The following is an 18,529-nucleotide window of genomic DNA, read 5'->3' on the forward strand; positions in this document are numbered from 1 at the left end:
ACCGAGAATGTACTCCCTTCGTTTTTATTTACTTCGCATATTAGGCTTGTCCAAAGTCAAACTTTCTATATTTTCAACAAATTTGTAGAAAAACATATAAACATATAAATCACCAAATATATATCATTGATTCATCATTGCATATATTTTCACATCATATAAATTTGTTACTGTAAACGATTATATTGTTTTCTGTAAACTTGATCAAACACTATAAAATTTGACTTCAGTCAAAACTAATATGCGAAGTAGTAAACAAAAATGGAGTGAGTAGCAGACGGAGGACTGGTCGGCTCGTATTTTAGGAACTTGAGGAGGAGGAGGGGTTATTCTCCGATAGCGGCGGCTGATTGTGATAGGGCTACGGCCGGTGGCAGCTCGCCGGCTGACCTGACTTTTCCACCGGCAGGCAGAGGCCGGTAGCTGTAAACAACGACCGACGGCGAGCAAGGAGTAGTATGTGCGGCGCCACAGATTTTTAGCCTGAAAGATCCACCGGGAAAGTGCGGAGCCAGCATGGGGACACGTGTGTCTGGGAAGGTTCCGAGGTCAATTTCCGGATGTCTCCGTGCTGCTTGGAGTTGTGTCTCGTTTGCAGTGTGGAGTTGTGCGCTGTTTTTCCTTGTTTTGGCAAAGGCGTGGGGTGTTCGAGGGCAGGAAGAGACACGTAGCAGTACATCAACGGTGGCAACAGGTGAAATTAGGTACTGTAGCGATACGGAGAGATGGCTGGTGCACAGTGCACGTCGAGAGATTCTCAGCTGGCTGCTGCTCGAGCTCGACGGGCTGTATGACGTCCCTGTGAAAAGCGGCCTACTCATCAGTGGCCAAGTAGTTGTATTGCATATCGTAAAGGTGCCAGGCTTTCCATGGGACTGTTTCTCCGTCCAGACTGTTCCTAATTAACAAGTGCAGTACGGGCAAAGAGCAGCTTTTGCTAAGTTCATTACAGATTTATTTAAGTGCTCGGTCACTCATTAGTGAGGTGAGGACTGAAATAACAAGAGCGTCGACCAAGTCCACTTCAGCAGTGGATGGCGTGAGGGCCCACCAAGGGGTGCAGCGGAGCAATAGCCTGTGGCCACGCGGATGGCAATCATCTTCCAAACAACGTCGGTCGTACGGTGTCAAGTCGAACCGTCTCCCATCGAGACTTCGAGAGCGCCGTATCAGCGCAGCACCTACGTTTCTTTTTGCTCCCCACCAAGTACACACACGTGAGCGCTCCCAGGGCTCGCTCCCTCCAGAGTGATCACGGGGCCAACCCCAACGCCCCCTCCCCCTCTCCTTCACCTTGTCGTCCCAAGAGACGTGGGCCGGCTAAGCCTGGCTGTCGCCGGTGATGGGGACGGAGGTGGTCGGCCTGAGGCTAGATGGTCAGATCTCGAGATCCGTCATCTAGTTCCGGCTGCAAGTCGTGAAGACATAGTTGCCGGTGAAAACAAGCCGATGGCAGGCGATGGTGGCGTTCTGCGCAATTACCTTGATGAAGGCATCGTCGTGTAACTATTGTCGACCCACTCGTGCTGCTCCAGGGGAAATCCTTGGATCTGGTCTTCTAGATTGGACGATGGTGGTATTGTGGTGTCGTTTTCACTCTTGGGAGCATCGTTTATGGACCAGAGCTAGAAGACAGAGGCTTCGTCTTGCATGGAGCGGCTTCGTCTTGCATGGAGCTTTCGGTGGAGATGTCAAGTCATGCCTGGCCGACAGGTGCTATATTGTGTCATGCCTGGTCGGCAGGTGCTACGCACGACAGATCTTTCAGATTCTTCGCGTCTGGACGGACAAGTGCCGGGCGGTGGCGCCGTTGGACGTCGTGGTGGCGTCGATGGATGGACGGACTAGCAAGAATGATGCAGATCTCTCTTCTGAAGATGGGTCGGCGGTTCGATGATGATGGCGGCGTCTAAAATATGTGCATGTGGTGTACATTCTGTTGGGGAACGTAGCATGCAATTTCAAAAAATCCTACGATCACGCAACATATATCTAGGAGATGCATAGCAACGAGGGGGGGGGGGACTGTGTCCACGTACCCTCGTAGACCGAAAGCGGAAGCATTAGGTTAACACGGTTGATGTAGTCGAACGCCTTCACGATTCAACCGATCCAAGTACCGAACGTACGGAACCTCCGTGTTCAGCACACGTTCAGCTTGATGACGTCCCTCGAACTCTTGATCCAGCAGAGGGTTGAGGGAGAGTTCCATCAGCACGACGGCATGGTGACGGTGATGGTGATGTGATCCGCGCAGGGCTTCGCCTAAGCACTACGACGCTATGACCGGAGAAGTAAACTGTGGAGGGGGCACCACACACGGCTAAGAGAACAATTGGTGTGCCTTTGGGGTGCCCCCCGCCCCCCGTATATAAAGGAGAGGGGGGAGGTGGCCGGCCAAAAGGAGGCGCGCCAAGGGGGGGGAGAGTCCTACTAGGACTCCACTCCTAGTAGGATTCGCCCCCCTTCCTTTCAACGGAGAGGCGGAAAGAGGAAAGGGTGGCGAGGGAGAAGGAAAGGGTGGGGGGTCGCACCCCCACCCCTTGTCCAATTCGGATTGGGCAGGGGGGAGGCACGCGCCACCTCTTGTATCCTTCCTCCCTCTCTCCACTATGGCCCATGAGGCCCATTAACTTTTTGGGGGGGTTCTCGTAACCTCCCGATACTCCGAAAAATCCCTGAACCTCTTCGGAACCATTCCGGTGTCCGTATAACCTTTCAATATATCAATATTTACCTCTCGATCATTTCGAGACTCCGCGTCATGTTCATGATCTTGCTACCTTTTGAGCACTGCGTTGGTTTTCCCTTGAAGAGAAAAGGGTGATGCAGTAAAGTAGCATAAGTATTTCCCTCAGTTTTGAGAACCAAGGTATCAATCCAGTAGGAGATCACGCTCAAGTCCCATGCACCTACACAAACAAATAAGAACCTCACAACCAACGCGATAAATGGGTTGTCAATCCCTTCACGGCCACTTACGAGAGTGAGATATGATAAGATAATATTTTTGGTATTTTTATGATAAAGAGAAATAAAGATGCAAAGTAAAATGAATGGCAAAGGAAATAACTAAGTATTGGAAGATTAATATGATGGAAGATAGACCTGGGGGCCATAGGTTTCACTAGTGGCTTCTCTCAAGAGCATAAGTATTTTACGGTGGGTGAACAAATTACAGTTGAGCAATTAACAGAATTGAGCATAGTTATGAGAATATCTAGGTACGATCATGTATATAGGCATCACGTCTGAGACAAGTAGACCGAAACGATTCTGCATCTACTACTATTACTCCACACATCGACCGCTATCCAGCATTCATCTAGAGTATTAAGTTCATAAGAACAGAGTAATGCTTTAAGGAAGATGACATGATGTAGAGGGATAAACTCATGCAATATTATATAAACCCCATCTTTTTATCCTCGATGGCAACAATACAATACGTGTCGGTTCCCTTTCTGTCACTGGGATCGAACACCGCAAGATTGAACCCAAAGCTAAGCACTTCTCCCATTGCAAGAAAGATCAATCTAGTAGGCCAAACCAAACTGATAATTCCAAGAGACTTGCAAAGATAAACCAATCATACATAAAAGAATTCAGAGGAGAATCAAATATTGTTCATAGATAATCTAGATCATAAAGCCACAATTCATCGGATCTCAACAAACACACCGCAAAAGAAGATTACATCGAATAGATCTCCAAGAAGATCGAGGAGTACTTTGTATTGAGATCCAAAGAGAGAGAAGAAGCCATCTAGCTACTAGCTATGGACCCGAAGGTCTGTAGTAAACTACTCACACATCACCGGAGAGGCCATGGATTTGATGTTGAGGCCCTCCGTGATCAATGCCCCCTCCGGTGGAGCTCCGAAAAAGGCTCCAAGATGGGATCTCTCGAGTACAAAGGTTGCGCCAGTGGAATTAGGTTTTCGTGGTGCTCCTGGATGTTTGGGGGGTACATGGACTTATATAGGAGGAAGAAGTACGTCAGTGGAGCAACGGGGAGCCCACGAGGGTGGAGAGCGTGCCCAGGGGGTAGGCGCGCCCCCTGCCTCGTGGCCTCCTCCGTTGTTTCTTGACGCCCACTCCAAGTCTCTTGGATCACGTTTGTTGAGAAAATCACGTTCCCGAAGGTTTCATTCCGTTTGGACTCCGTTTGATATACCTTTTCTTCGAAACCCTAAAATAGGCAAAAAAAAACAGTAATTTGGGCTGGGCCTCCGATTAGCAGGTTAGTCCCAAAAATGATATATAAGTGTAAAATAAAGCCCATTCACATCCAAAATAGATAATATAATAGCATGGATAAATCAAAAACTATAGATACGTTAGAGACGTATCAAGCATCCCCAAGCTTAATCCTACTCGTCCTCGAGTAGGTAAATGATAAAAGAAGAATTTTTAATGTGGAATGCTTTCTAACATATTTCTCAATGTAATTTTTCTTTATTGTGGCATGAATGTTCATATCCATAAGATTCGAGACAAAAATTTAATATTGACATAAAAATAATAGTGCTTCAAGCATACTAACTAATCAATCATGTCTTTTCAAAATAACATGGCCAAAGAAAGTTATCCCTACAAAATCATATAGTCTGGCTATACTCTATCTTCACCACATAAAATATTTAAATCCTGCACAACCCGATGACAAGCCAAGCAATTGTTTCATACTTTTGATGTTCTCAAACTTTTTCAATCTTCACGTAATATATGAGCGTGAGCCATGGATATAGCACTATATGGTGGAATAGAATGGTGGTTGTGGAGAAGACAAAAAGGAGAAGATAGTATCACATCAACTAGGCGTATCAACGGGCTATGGAGATGCACATCAATAGATATCAATGTGAGTGAGTAGGGATTGCCATGCAACAGATGCGTTAGAGTTATAAGTGTATGAAAGCTCAACAAAAGAAACTAAGTGCGTGTGCATCCAACTTGCTTACTCATGAAGACCTAGGGCAATTTGAGGAAGCCCATCATTGGAATATACAAGCCAAGTTCTATAATGAAAAATTCCCACTAGTATATGAAAGTGATAACATAGGAGACCATGGTGCTACTTTGAAGCACAAGTGTGGAAAAAAGATAGTAGAATTGTCCCTTCTCTCTTTTTCTCTCAATTTTTGGGCCTTCTTTTTTTTGCCTCTTTTCTTTTCTTTTTCCGTCCGGAGTCTCATCCCTACTTGTGGGGGAATCATAGTCTCCATCATCCTTTCCTCACTGGGACAATGCTCTAATAATGATGATCATCACACTTTATTTACTTACAACTCAAAAATTACAACTCGATACTTAAAACAAGATATGACTCTATGTGAATGCCTCCGGCAGTGTACCGGGATGTGCAATGATGCATGAGTGACATGTATGAAAATTATGACCGGTGGCTTTGCCACAAATACAATGTCAACTACATGATCATGCAAGCAATATGACAATGATGAAGCGTGTCATAATAACGGAACGATGGAAAGTTGCATGGCAATATATTTCGGAATGGCTATGGAAATGCCATAATAGGTAGGTATGGTGGCTGTTTTGAGGAAGGTATATGGTGGGTTTATGGTACCGGCGAAAGTTGCGCGATACTAGAGAGGCTAGCAATGGTGGAAGGGTGAGAGTGCGTATAATCCATGTACTCAACATTAGTCATAAAGAACTCACATACTTATTGCAAAAATCTACAAGTTATCAAAGCAAAGTATTACGCGCATGCTCCTAGGGGGATAGATTGGTAGGAAAAGACCATCGCTCGTCCCCGACCGCCACTCATAAGGAAGACAATCAACAAATAAATCATGCTCCGACTTCATCACATAACGGTTCACCATACGTGCATGCTACGGGAATCACAAACTTTAACACAAGTATTTCTCAAAGTCACAATTACTCAACTAGCATGACTCTAATATCACCATCTCCATATCTCAAAACAATTATCAAGTATCAAACTTCTCATAGTATTCAATGCACTTGTATGAAAGTTTTTATTATTGCCATGTTGTTATAAAGGACTCTCAAAATAATATAAAGTGAAGCATGAGAGAACAATTATTTCTATAAAAGAAAACCACCACCGTGATCTAAAAGATATAAGTGAAGCACTAGAGCAAAAACTATATAGCTCAAAAGATATAAGTGAAGCACATAGAGTATTCTAATAAATTCCCAATCATGTGAGTCTATCTCAAAAGGTGTGTACATCAAGGATGATTGTGGTAAAATAAAAATCAAAGACTCAAATCATACAAGACGCTCCAAGAAAAACACATATCATGTGGTGAATAAAAATATAGCTCCAAGTAAAGTTACCGATAGACGAAGACGAAAGAGGGGATGCCTTCCGGGGTATCCCCAAGCTTAGGCTTTTTGGTGTCCTTGAATTTTACCTTGGGGTGCCATGGGAATCCCCAATCTTAGTCTCTTGCCACTCCTTGTTCCATAATCCATCAAATATTTACCCAAAACTTGAAAACTTCACAACACAAAACTCAAAATAGAAAATCTCGTGAGCTCCGTTAGCGAAAGAAAACAAAATACCACTTCAGGGTACTGTAATGAACTCATTATTGATTTATATTGGTTTAAAACCTACTGTATTCTAACTTCTCTATGGTTTATAAACTCTTTTACTATCCATAGATTCATTAAAATAAGCAAACAACACAAGAAAAACAGAATCTGTCAAAAACAGAACAGTCTGTAGTAATCTGTAGCTAACGCAAACTATGGAACCCCAAAAATTCTAAAATAAATTGCTGGATATGAGGAATTTATCTATTAATCATCTGCAAAAATAATTAACTAAATAGCACTTTCCAAATAAAAATGGTAGCAATTCTTGTGAGTGCTAACGTTTCTGTTTTTTACAGCAAGATCAAAAAGACTTTCCCCAAGTCTTCCCAACGGTTCTACTTGGCACAAATACTAATTAAACACAAAAAACACAACCAAAATAGAGGATGGATAAATTATTTATTACTAAACAGGAGCAAAAAGCAAGGAATAAAAATAAAATTTGGTTGCCTCCCAACAAGCGCTATCGTTTAACGCCCCTAGCTAGGCATAAAAGCGAAGATAGATCTAGGTATTGCCATCTTTGGTAGGCAATCCATAAGTGGCTCTCATAATAGATTCATATGGTAATTTAACTTTCTTTCTAGGGAAGTGTTCCATGCCTTTCCTTAATGGAAATTGGAATTTAATATTCCCTTCCTTTATATCAATAATTGCACCAATCGTTCTAAGGAAAGGTCTACCAAGAATAATAGGACATGAAGGATTGCAATCTATGTCAAGAACAATGAAATCTATGGGCACATAGTTACTATTTGCAACAATAAGAACATCATTAATTCCAATCCGCTGTTTGTTGACTCGAAGACTCCAGAACTCGGCCCAAGGGCCGCGCCAGTCGGCCTGGGGACTTCATTAACCTAGCAAGCGGTTGTTGACTCCAACCCGCCGCCTCCCAGCCCAACCGCCCTCGTCCAAGTCACAGTTCTGGCAGTCGAAGAAATAACAGCACCCTCATGGGCCCAGCTCATCCTCAAATTCCTGGTGAACAAAGAGCTGCCAACTGATGAGACCTCAGCTCGGCAAGTACAACGCCGGGCGGCAGCCTACACCATAGTCAATAGAGAGCTGGTCAGGCGCAACGTCACTGGTGTCTACCAGCGCTGCGTAGAGCCAGAGCAAGGCCAAGCGATTCTCAAAGACATCCATCAAGGCGAGTGCGGCCACCATGCGGCTTCAAGAGCACTCGTCGCCAAAGCCTTTCGACACGGTTTCTTCTAGCCAACTGCCTTGGAAGAGGCCAGGGAGTTGGTCCAAAAATGTAAAGGGTGCTAGAAGTTCAGCTCCAAGCCGCACCAGCCAGCTTCTGCACTCAAGACCATCCCCATTGCCTGGCCTTTCGCAGTTCGGGGTCTAGACATGGTGGGACCATTCAAGACAGCACGAGGTGGCTTAACTCACTTACTTGTCGCAGTGGACAAGTTCACCAAGTGGATAGAAGCGAAGCCAATCAAGAAGCTGAACGGTCCAACTGCCGTGACTTTCATCGCCGATATCACAATTCGGTACGGCATACCACACAGCTCATCACCGACAACGGCACAAATTTCGTCAAAAGCGCCTTGGCCCGTTTCTGTGCAACACAGGGCATCCGACTGGACCTAGCGTCCGTCGCCCATCCACAGTCAAACGGCCAGGTGGAGCGAGCAAACGGCCTCATCCTGTCCGGCATCAAGCCCCGACTGATCAAGCCTCTGGAGCGCTCGGCTGGCTACTGGCTCGATGAGCTACCAGCCGTCCTCTGGAGTCTGCGCACGACTCCAAACAAGTCAACCAGCTTCACGCCTTTCTTCCTCGTCTATGGTGTCGAAGCCGTCATTCCAACGGACATAGAGTTCGACTCCCCACGAGTCACCATGTACACCGAGGAGGAAGCAGAAGAAGCACGACAAGACGGCATCGATCTGCTGGAAGAGGGCCGGCTGTTGGCACTCAGCCGGTCCAGCATCTACCATCAGAGCCTGCGCCGATACCACAACAGGAAGGTCAGGCCAAGATCTTTCCAAGAAGGCAACCTTGTGCTCCGGCTGATCCAGCGAACAGCCGGCCAGCACAAGCTGTCGGCGCCTTGGGAAGGCCCTTTCATCATCAGCAAAGTACTGGGCAGCGACTCCTACTACCTGATTGATGCTCAAAAGCCCCGAGCACGCAAGAGGGACGACTCCGGCAAGGAGACAGAGCGGCCATGGAATGCAAATCTCCTCCGAAGATTTTACAGTTGATGCAGTATGTACCACGCTACCTTTTGTATTAAAGTACCAAGACTTCGGGCCCCCCGAGACGAACTCGGGGACTGCCCTCTTTTGTCTGTATGATAAAGATTATGCCTACAAGTATGTTACTATTTGTCATGCCGCTTGGCACCGGGCTCGACAAGTCGGCCCGGGGACTTGCCGCCTAGCACTATGAAATGCTTCCTGCAGTCGGACAAGTAGTGTGTAAATGCCTAAACCGTCTCCTGTCAGAAGCCGCAGCTCGCAGAGCGACTGAATGGTGGGCAGAAGTAAGGTAGAATGGGCATTCGCATGAAAAATGGCTAAGGACTCAAAGCATAAAGCATAGCTCAAGACGGCTTCCAGCCTTTCTCGCAAACCGACTCTCGAATAGTCGGATTACCGTCTTCTATTCAACTTGCTCAAAAAACTCTTAAAAATGGCTAAGTACTTGCCTTCCCAAAGTAGCCAAGCATTTGATCCAGCGGCAGTCTGCAGAGCGGCTGTCCGATTGGCAAGGCAGGCAACTAAGAGAAAGCAGCAAAGGAAAAAAAGCCAAAAGAGCAATGAGCAAGAAAAGATGGAACTCGGATAAATATATTTACATAACATAGGCCCTTGGCCGAATCTTCGAGCAGAAGTTCAAAATACACCCCGCGGGTGGAATTGTGTGAATTAGCAAGTTCTTCAAAGACTACTGAAGCAGATAAAATAAAGCGGCAGCTTAGGAAGCAGCAGACGGATTCGGAGGGTCGGAGGAGGCGACAGCATCAGGCGTCGGGGCGGCCGGCTGGCTAGTCTCGGCTTGATTGCCTCCGGTAGCAGTCAGGTCGGTCGCACGCGGCTTGTTGCTGGAGGCGCGGTCGAGCTGAGGCTGGCCGTCTGCTCCGTCCTCTGGTGCCTCCGTCTCGCCTCCGTCCTCCGCCTCACCTTCTTCCTCGACGCTGGAGCCAATAACCTCCGCCGAGCCCTCGCGGTAGTCTGGATTCATCCCAAACCACTCCGGCGGTACCTCCTCGCCGTCTTCAGACCGCTCGGGGACGAAGATGCTGGTGTCGGTGTACTCGGCGATCGCCGCAGCATGCTTGACGAGGGCGTCTTTCGCAGCTGCCAGCTCCGGCTGGGCCTCCGACTAAAGCATGGCCAGCCGGTCTAGATCCAGCCCCGGATACCATGCCTTGACGAACTCCAAGGCCCGACGCGCTCCAGCTCGGGCCGAAGAGCCCTTCCAGGCCTCAAGATGACCAGCCACGACCTCTAGCCAATCGGCCGTTAGGCTGGGGGTGCGCGGAACCTGCATGTCCGGCCATAGGGCGACAATCGCCTGGGCACCAACACGCTGAAGCCGGCGCAGCATCCGGTGAGCCGGCCGAAGGCGAGCCTCGATGCTCAGGATGTGCTCGTCAAGAGTTCGGGGGGCATCGGCGGCAATCTCTGCGCCCTCCGACATTCTCGGTCAGCCTCGATGGCTTGGATGGCGGCCTGCGAGTGCCCAAGAAAGAAGTCTGCAAAGACAGGAAGAAACAAAGAAGCAAGTCAAAAACCAGAAGTCGACACGACTTAAATGGGCAGCTCGAAGAAAGAAAGTAAAGAAACTCACCATCAATGATGTATTCAATCTCATGGAAGCCGGATGCCAGCATCGCCTCCTTGTCGGACCAGGAGGAGCGCTTGCTCGCGAACTCGGCCAGGAGGGCGGTTTCCGTCTCCTCCGCCTTCCTCTGCGTCTTCACAAGTAGCTCCTTCTGCTCTGCCAATTGAGTGGCCAGTAGGTCGCGCTCCGTGGCGAGCTTGCCGCACTCCTCCTCTTTGGCGCGCAAAGCGGAGTTGGCGTCGCTCAACTGCTGTTGAAGAGCAGTGTTGGCTCCTGAAAAGAAGGAAGAAAGAAGGCGTTAAGTCATCAGGTAAAGAAGGTTGCCGGGGAGATCCGGCCCGACTGCTCAACAGTCAGCCCGAATCTCGGGGACTACAGCCCGCGGGTGCGCCAGCGCGCCCCCGCAAAGAAGGAAAAGGACTTACTCCGGCTCTCCGACAAATCGGCAGTCCGCTTGCCCAGCTCTTCAACGTTACGGTTGAAGGCAGTGACGCGGAGGTTGTGGTAATCCGGCGTCAAACGTTTCAGACAAAAAGTTAATACCCAGAGTTCATCAATTGGAGTTCCGGGCCGCCTGCTCAGCAGCTAGCCCGAAACTCGAGGACTACACCCAGTGGGTGCGCTGGCGCGCCCCCACAGAGAGGAACAAGAAAACAAAGACCAAAGGAAAAAACATACCCGGACGGCTGCCCGCGACGCCAGGAACGCCTTGGTGCAACTCTGGAGAGCGTCGCCCTTAGCGTCAAGCTTCGCCTGGACGTCCAGGAGCGCCTGGTTCAGCGGCCCTATGCCGCCTCCTCGCACCCACCCAACGGGCGCGGCGCTTGTCGCTTCGGCGCCTGGGATCGCCGAGCTGGCGGTGCCGGCTTCCAGGGGGCGGGGTGCCGAAGTCGCCTTCTCCAGACGGCGGCGCGTTGGCGAGCCGACTTGGAGGAGCAGCCTCACCACGGCCTCGTCTTCGGTCGGCGGCACCGGATGGTCTGCTGGCTGCTCCCCTTGCGCACTCGCAGATGGCGGCGGAGGCGGCGGCGGAACAATCATGTCCGGCGTAGAGGGGTCGCCTCCTTCCCTCTCCACGACAGGGTTCTCACCGCCGGCTTCCCCAATCTGCCCCGTGAACTCGAGAGGCGGCGGCGCAGAGTTCAACGGTGTGACGAACACCGCCGATTGGCGGCGTGCGGCTTCCTCAGCCTGCCGCTTCGTCGCGGCGGCGGCTTCGGCCTCCGCCAGTTTTTTCTTGGAAGAGGCCTCCGCCTTCTCCAGGCGAACGGCCTTTTCTTCGTTGCGCTTCTCCTGCGCATTCCGCTCCGTCGCCTCCCGGAGGTCAGCAGCGGGATCAATCCGCCGAGTGGTGGCGGGCATCTCCGCTGACCCCATGACGGAGGCGGCGGTGACCCTCTCAAGAGTGAGGGGAGCCCTGAAGCAAGGGGAGCAAGCAAAGACTCAGACAAAGCCACAAAGAAAGAATAAAGCATTGAGACAAAATACTTACGCGGAGACCAATGGTGGCTTCTTCACTTCCTTAAAGAAGCGGATGGCCTTCGCGGCCGCCTCGTCCCTCCAGGTCGCCGCAGCCGAACCCTTGGGTTTCTTCGGCCGACTGCCGAACAAGGTCGGCACGACCCTGCGCTTCTTCCCGCCGCCTGGAGCACCCAGCGCGGCAGAAGAGCTCGCGCCAGGCTGGCTGGCTCCTGGCCTATGGCGGGGGGTGACTTCTCCCTCGGCGGCGTCGTCAGGCCAGTCGGCGAAAGTGGCCGAAGGCCTGAAGTCGCCTGCTGCTCCTCCTTCTCCCTTGGCGTCGTCCTCCAGAGCCGCCGCCCCCAGATCGGGGTCGTCGACGTCGCTCTTCGCCCGGTCGGCGAGGAACTTGCGGGCTGGCCCCGAGGTGCCGGCTGGCGGGTGGAGGAGGGGATTCTGACCAAAGCCGACTGGTCAAAACAAACTCGGCGAGAGAGAAGACAATCCAAAGAAAGAAAGGACAGGCAACTCACCACGGGCGGAGGGTTGGCACGGAAGTACGGCTCCTTGCCGAACCGCCAATCCTCCAGGAGCTTGCTATCCGAGAGGTAGTTCACCATGAAGGCCACCTCTTCGTGAGGCATGTCCTTGGTGCACATCTGACTCGGGTCGCGGTGCCCGCTCATCTGGCATATCATGTGAGGGCGGGCTTGGAGTGGGAGAACTCGGCGCGCCATGAAGGCGGCCAGCAGGTCTGGACCATTCAAACCCTCCGACTGCGTCAGCACTCGGAGTTGCACGATGGCGCCGGCTCCCGCAGGCGTCAGCGACTTGGCCCGGTACGACCAGTTGGGCAGTCGCCCAGCTGGCGGGCCGGCTTCGAAAGCCGGCAGGTTGACCCAGTCCCCCCTCGCGGAGACGCTCCTGACGTAAAAGTAGGATCGCTGCCACATCTTCACCGACTTTATCAGCGAGATGGAGGGGAAGGGATTGTCGGCCCCCGACCTTCGCACGGTGATGAAAGCGCCGCACTGAGCCGGCACGCCCGCGGCCTGGGTGCCGAGCTTGGAGAAGAAAAACTCCCCCCAGAGCTCGAGGGTAGGGAGGACTCCGAGGAAGCCTTCGCACAAGGCCACGAAGGCGGACAGCAGCACCACTGTGTTGGGGGTGAGGTGGTGCGGCTGGAGGCCGTAGAACTCCAGGAAAGATCGGAAGAAACTGCTCGCCGGTAGCCCCAACCCGCGCAAATAGTGCGAGCGGAAGATGACCCGCTCACCCTCCTGCGGCGCGGGGGAAATCTCTCCCTTCAGCGCAAGCCGCACCAGCACGTTATCCTCGCCGCGAAGCCGACGAGTCTGGCGAAGGAAGTCGATGTGGTCGTCATGAACTTCGGAACCGTCCCAAGTGCCGGAGCGCACCGGGGGAGGCGCGGCGGCGGAGGAAGAACTCATCGCGAGCTGATCGCCACGGCGTTCGCCGAAGCTTGGGAGCATGGCGTCGCGAAGAAGAAGAAGAAGGAGGAGAGTGAGGAGCGGTGAGAAGGAAGAAAGCGAGGAGTGGTGGGAAGGCATGTCCTTGGTGCACATCCGACTCGGGTCGCGATGCCCGCTCATCTGCCATATCATCCGGCTGCAAGTCCTGAAGACATAGTTGCCGGTGAAAACAAGCCGATGGCAGGCGATGGTGGCATTCTACGCAATTACCTTATTGAAGGCATCGTCGTGTCACTATTGTTGACCCACTCGTGCTGCTCTGGGGGAAATCCTAGGATCTGGTCTTCTAGATTGGACGATGGTGGTATTGTGGTGTCATTTTCTCTCTTGGGAGCATCGTTTATGGACCAGAGCTGGAAGATAGAGGCTTCGTCTTGCATGGAGCGGCTTCGTCTTGCACGGAGCTTTCGGTGAAGATGTCAAGTCATGCCTGGCCGACAGGTGCTACGTTGTGTCATGCCTGGTCGGCAGGTGCTACGCACGACAGATCTTCTAGATTCTTCGCGTCTGGACGGACAAGTGTCGGCCGGTGGCGTCGTTGGATGCCGTGGTGGCGTCGATGGATGGACGGACTGGCAAGGATGATGCGAATCTCTCTCCTGAAGATGGGTCGGCGGTTCGATGATGATGGCGGCGTCTAAAACGTGTGCATGTGGTGTACATTCTGTTGGGGAACGTAGCATGCAATTTCAAAAAATCCTACGATCACGCAAGATATATCTAGGAGATGCATAGCAACGAGGGGGGGAGTGTGTCCACGTACCCTCGTAGACCGAAAGCGAAACATTAGGTTAACACGGTTGATGTAGTCGAACGCCTTCACGATTCAACCGATCCAAGTACCGAACGTACGGAACCTCCGTGTTCAGCACACGTTCAGCTTGATGACGTCCCTCAAACTCTTGATCTAGCAGAGGGTTGAGGGAGAGTTCCATCAGCACGACGGCATGGTGACGGTGATGATGATGTGATCCGTGCAGGGCTTCGCCTAAGCACTACGACGCTATGACCGGAGGAGTAAACTGTGGAGGGGGCACCACACACGGCTAAGAGAACAATTGGTGTGCCTTTGGGGTGCCCCCCGCCCCCTGTATATAAAGGAGAGGGGGGGAGGTGGCCGGCCAGAAGGAGGCGTGCCAAGGGGGGAGAGTCCTACTAGGACTCCACTCCTAGTAGGATTCGCCCCCCTTCCTTTCAACGGAGAGGGGGAAAGAGGAAAGGGTGGCGAGGGAGAAGGAAAGGGTGGGGGGTCGCACCCCCACCCCTTGTCCAATTCGGATTGGGCAGGGGGGAGGCGCACACCACCTCATGTAGCCTTCCTCCCTCTCTCCACTATGGCCCATGAGGCCCATTAACTTTTTGGGGGGGTTCTCGTAACCTCCCGGTACTCCGAAAAATCCCTGAACCTCTTCGGAACCATTCCGGTGTCCGTATAACCTTCCAATATATCAATATTTACCTCTCGATCATTTCGAGACTCCTCGTCATGTTCATGATCATGCTACCTTTTGAGCACTGCGTTGGTTTTCCCTTGAAGAGAAAAGGGTGATGCAGTAAAGTAGCATAAGTATTTCCCTCAGTTTTGAGAACCAAGGTATCAATCCAGTAGGAGATCACGCTCAAGTCCCACGCACCTACACAAACAAATAAGAACCTCGCAACCAACGCGATAAATGGGTTGTCAATCCCTTCACGGCCACTTACGAGAGTGAGATATGATAAGATAATATTTTTGGTATTTTTATGATAAAGAGAAATAAAGATGCAAAGTAAAATGAATGGCAAAGGAAATAACTAAGTATTGGAAGATTAATATGATGGAAGATAGACCTGGGGGCCATAGGTTTCACTAGTGGCTTCTCTCAAGAGCATAAGTATTTTACGGTGGGTGAACAAATTACAGTTGAGCAATTAACAGAATTGAGCATAGTTATGAGAATATCTAGGTATGATCATGTATATAGGCATCACGTCTGAGACAAGTAGACCGAAACGATTCTGCATCTACTACTATTACTCCACACATCGACCGCTATCCAGCATTCATCTAGAGTATTAAGTTCATAAGAACAGAGTAATGCTTTAAGGAAGATGACATGATGTAGAGGGATAAACTCATGCAATATTATATAAACCCCATCTTTTTATCCTCGATGGCAACAATACAATACGTGTCGGTTCCCTTTCTGTCACTGGGATCGAACACCGCAAGATTGAACCCAAAGCTAAGCACTTCTCCCATTGCAAGAAAGATCAATCTAGTAGGCCAAACCAAACTGATAATTCCAAGAGACTTGCAAAGATAAACCAATCATACATAAAAGAATTCAGAGGAGAATCAAATATTGTTCATAGATAATCTAGATCATAAAGCCACAATTCATCGGATCTCAACAAACACACCGCAAAACAAGATTACATCGAATAGATCTCCAAGAAGATCGAGGAGTACTTTGTATTGAGATCCAAAGAGAGAGAAGAAGCCATCTAGCTACTAGCTATGGACCCGAAGGTCTGTAGTAAACTACTCACACATCACCGGAGAGGCCATGGAGTTGATGTTGAGGCCCTCCATGATCAATACCCCCTCCGGTGGAGCTCCGGAAAAGGCTCCAAGATGGGATCTCTCGAGTAAAAAAGGTTGCGCCGGTGGAATTAGGTTTTCGTGGTGCTCCTGGATGTTTGGGGGGTACATGGACTTATATAGGAGGAAGAAGTACGTCGGTGGAGCAACGGGGAGCCCACGAGGGTGGAGGGCGTGCCCAGGGGGTAGGTGCGCCCCCTGCCTCGTGGCCTCCTCCGTTGTTTCTTGACGCCCACTCCAAGTCTCTTGGATCACGTTTGTTGAGAAAATCACGTTCCCGAAGGTTTCATTCCGTTTGGACTCCGTTTGATATTCCTTTTCTTCGAAACCCTAAAATAGGCAAAAAAACAGTAATTTGGGCTGGGCCTCCGATTAGCAGGTTAGTCCCAAAAATGATATATAAGTGTAAAATAAAGCCCATTCACATCCAAAATAGATAATATAATAGCATGGATAAATAAAAAATTATAGATACGTTAGAGACGTATCAAGCATCCCCAAGCTTAATCCTACTCGTCCTCGAGTAGGTAAATGATAAAAGAAGAATTTTTAATGTGGAATGCTTTCTAACATATTTCTCAATGTAATTTTTCTTTATTGTGGCATGAATGTTCAGATATATAAGATTCAAGACAAAAGTTTAATATTGACATAAAAATAATAGTACTTCAAGCATACTAACTAATCAATCATGTCTTCTCAAAATAACATGGCCAAAGAAAGTTATCCCTACAAAATCATATAGTCTGGCTATACTCTATCTTCACCACACAAAATATTTAAATCATGCACAACCCGATGACAAGCCAAGCAATTGTTTCATACTTTTGATGTTCTCAAACTTTTTCAATCTTCACGTAATATATGAGCGTGAGCCATGGATATAGCACTATATGGTGGAATAGAATGGTGGTTGTGGAGAAGACAAAAAGGAGAAGATAGTATCACATCAACTAGGCGTATCAACGGGCTATGGAGATGCCCATCAATAGATATCAATGTGAGTGAGTAGGGATTGCCATGCAACAGATGCATTAGAGTTATAAGTGTATGAAAGCTCAACAAAAGAAACTAAGTGGGTGTGCATCCAACTTGCTTGCTCATGAAGACCTAGGGCAATTTGAGGAAGCCCATCATTGGAATATACAAGCCAAGTTCTATAATGAAAAATTCCCACTAGTATATGAAAGTGATATCATAGGAGATCATGGTGCTACTTTGAAGCACAAGTGTGGAAAAAGGACAGTAGAATTGTCCCTTCTCTCTTTTTCTCTCAATTTTTGGGCCTTCTTTTTTTTGCCTCTTTTCTTTTCTTTTTCCGTCCGGAGTCTCATCCCGACTTGTGGGGGAATCATAGTCTCCATGATCCTTTCCTCACTGGGACAATGCTCTAATAATGATGATCATCATACTTTATTTACTTACAACTCAAAAATTACAACTCGATACTTAAAACAAGATATGACTCTATGTGAATGCCTCCCGCAGTGTACCGCGATGTGCAATGATGCATGAGTGACATGTATGAAAATTATGACTGGTGACTTTGCCACAAATACGATGTCAACTACATGATCATGCAAGCAATATGACAATGATGAAGCGTGTCATAATAAAGGAATGATGGAAAGTTGCATGGCAATATATCTCGGAATGGCTATGGAAATGCCATAATAGGTAGGTATGGTGGCTGTTTTGAGGAAGGTATATGGTGGGTTTATGGTACCGGCGAAAGTTGCGCGATACTAGAGAGGCTAGCAATGGTGGAAGGGTGAGAGTGCGTATAATCCATGTACTCAACATTAGTCATAAAGAACTCACATACTTATTGCAAAAATCTACAAGTTATCAAAGCAAAGTATTACGCGCATGCTCCTAGGGGGGTAGATTGGTAGGAAAAGACCATCGCTCGTCCCCGACCGCCACTCATAAGGAAGACAATCAATAAATAAATCATGCTCCGACTTCATCACATAACGGTTCACCATACGTACATGCTACGGGAATCACAAACTTTAACACAAGTATTTCTCAAAGTCACAATTACTCAACTAGCATGACTTTAATATCACCATCTCCATATCTCAAAACAATTATCAAGTATCAAACTTCTCATAGTATTCAATGCACTTGTATGAAAGTTTTTATTATTGCCATGTTGTTATAAAGTACTCTCAAAATAATATAAAGTGAAGCATGAGAGAACAATTATTTCTATAAAAGAAAACCACCACCGTGATCTAAAAGATATAAGTGAAGCATTAGAACAAAAACTATATAGCTCAAAAGATATAAGTGAAGCACATAGAGTATTCTAATAAATTCCCAATCATGTGAGTCTCTCTCAAAAGGTGTGTAAATCAAGGATGATTGTGGTAAAATAAAAAGCAAAGACTCAAATCATATAAGACGCTCCAAGGAAAACACATATCATGTGGTGAATAAAAATATAGCTCCAAGTAAAGTTACCGATAGACGAAGACGAAAGAGGGGATGCCTTCCGGGGTATCCCCAAGCTTAGAATTTTTGGTGTCCTTGAATTTTACCTTGGGGTGCCATGGGAATCCCCAAGATTAGTCTCTTGCCACTCC

This window comes from Triticum aestivum, chromosome 5A (genome assembly GCF_018294505.1).
Source record: "Triticum aestivum cultivar Chinese Spring chromosome 5A, IWGSC CS RefSeq v2.1, whole genome shotgun sequence".
Lineage (NCBI taxonomy): Eukaryota > Viridiplantae > Streptophyta > Magnoliopsida > Poales > Poaceae > Triticum > Triticum aestivum.